The 2,284-nt window shown below is 40.5% G+C and overlaps 1 non-coding gene across 1 annotated transcript; it reads right to left on the bottom strand.

The window, feature by feature from the left end:
* Positions 1 to 316: 316 nt before the first annotated feature.
* LOC150022369 (small nucleolar RNA SNORA38) lies at positions 317 to 447 on the bottom strand. Its single transcript, XR_016513710.1, has one exon. It is a non-coding gene; the product is annotated as a small nucleolar RNA SNORA38 (small nucleolar RNA).
* Positions 448 to 2,284: the final 1,837 nt, after the last annotated feature.

A 2,284-nucleotide genomic window follows, 5' to 3' on the forward strand; every position in this document is an offset into this window, starting at 1 on the left:
GTTTTTATTTTTTAGATTCAGTTGATAATTGTGAGTTTTTTGTCATTTCAGTGATCATAGTTTTGATCTTTTTCGTAAATAAGTCCCTTTAACATTTCATATAATAGTGGCTTGGTAATGCTGAACTCCTTTAGCTTTACCTTATCTGGGAAGCACTTCATCTGTCCTTCCATTCTAAATGATAGCTTTGCTGGCTAGAGTAGTCTTGGTTGCAGTTCCTTGCTTTTCATCACATTGAATATTTTCTGCCAATCCCTTCTTGCCTGCAAAGTTTCTTTTGAGAAATCAGCTGATAGTTTTTTTTTTTTTTTTTTTCCTATGTGGGATGGTTGATCTTAAGCCTGCAGGGAGCAAGCAGGCCCCAGACTTCTCCACATCCACATTTCTTTGCCTCTAGTTCTTGTGTGTACAAAGACAGGGAACCACAGACATGCCTTTGTAGGAGGGTTCAGCTGATAGTCTTATAGGCACCCCTTTGTAGGTAACTCTCTGCTTTTCTCTTGCTGCTTTTAAGATTCTCTCTTTATCTTTAACCTTTGTCATTTTAATTATGATGTGTCTTGGTGTGGTCCTCTTTGGGTCTAGCTTGTTTGGGACTCTCTCTGCTTCCTGGACCTGTGTGTCTATTACCGTCTCCAAATTTAGAAAGTTTTCCTTCATTATTTTTTCACATAAGCTTTCAATTTCTTGCTCTTTCTTGTCTCCTTCTGGCATCCCTGTGGTTCGTATGTTAGCACGTTTAAAGTTGTTCCAGATGTTCCTAAGCTTCTCGTCATTTTTTTTTTTTTTCAATTCTTGTTTCCTCATTCTGTACTGGTTGACTGTTTGTTTTTTTCCTTATGTTCTAAATCATTGATTTGAACCCCCATTTCCTTTTCTTCACCATTGACTTTGTATGGATTTCCCTTCATTTCACTTAGCATAGCCTTTACTTCTTCCCTTATGCGTTTACCATACTCAAGTATATCTGTCATGTCTGTAACCATCTTTATCACCAGTGTTTTAAATTCTGCATCTGTTAAGTTGTCTATCTCCTCATCTGTGAGGCTGGCTATCTCCTCGTTGCTTAGTTCTCCCACTGGAACCTTTATCCGTTCCCTCTTTTGGGCTATACTTCTCTGTCTTCTCATCTTGACAGGCTCCTGTGTTTGTTTGCTTCTGTGTCTTAGGTAGCATTAATGCTTCTGTTATGTTGTAAGGGGCAGAGCCTTAGGTATTTGTCAGTACAGGTCAAACCATTTCACCATGTTGTGGCACTGTGTATGGGGGAGGGGTCTGAGAGGGAACAATGCTGCTTGCTCAGCACTCACCCCTTTTCCAGGCACTTCTTCCACTTCTGGTGCCTCTTTAGCTGTACATTCCAGGGTCTGTGTACATTCCAGGACCATTGGGATCCTCTAAACAAGTTGAATCTACTGAGGGACCCACAGTTTCTTTCTCCACAGACCCACAGTTTCTTCTACCCTAACCCCAACTGGTTTGCACAGTCAGAAGCAGTGAGGCTTGATTTTCCCTGGTGGTGCAAACTGTGAGCTGCACGGTCTGGTCAGAGCTGGGAGCACTCCGCAGGTGTCCCTCCTGACTTTTTAAAATGTGCGACTGCACTTTCCACTGGCCTGCTGCTGCCACCACCACACCTTGTCATCTCCACCCCAGCTCCACCCCTCCTATCTGTCTGGATGAGTATTTCTTCTTTATATCTTTGTTTGTTGGATTTTTTGAAACTTTTGCAGCTCTGTTTTTTGGAACTTCTGGTTGTCTCTAGCTTTGAGGTAGTTGTATTCCTTCTTAGATGTGGAGGGAGATGCAGCGTGTCTGTGTAGGCCTCTATCTTGGCCAGAAGCTCCTAAACTATTGTTTAATAATCAGTTTCTCTAGGCAAATTTAAATTTGACTAGGCAATTATAAAATTAGTAAATGTAAACCAAATAGAATGTTATAAAATAGTAGTGGAAAGGGGAAAGAACTAGAAGTAAAAGATTTAAGATCATCAGAACTAAAGTATATCCTTCCACAAAATCCACTCATGGAGCTAAATACAATTTTATACTAATGCATTTTACATATGGTAGGATTGTTCCTGGAGTACATCTGTCTGCCTCTGAAAAAAAAGGTTTTTCTCTTAGGTAAAGGAGTACTGAAGAAATCTTTGACAGAACTTGAGTCAGTGATTGCCTGGATATAGCCTTTCTCTTGGTTAGTATTTTGCATTGTTTACCACCCCCCACCCCCCACCCCACTAAATAACTTCAGACAAAGGTATGTTTCACCTTTTTTACAAGTT

The sequence above is a fragment of the Furipterus horrens genome, unplaced genomic scaffold (assembly GCF_987537825.1).
Source record: "Furipterus horrens unplaced genomic scaffold, mFurHor1.1.pri manual_scaffold_1, whole genome shotgun sequence".
Classification (NCBI taxonomy): domain Eukaryota; kingdom Metazoa; phylum Chordata; class Mammalia; order Chiroptera; family Furipteridae; genus Furipterus; species Furipterus horrens.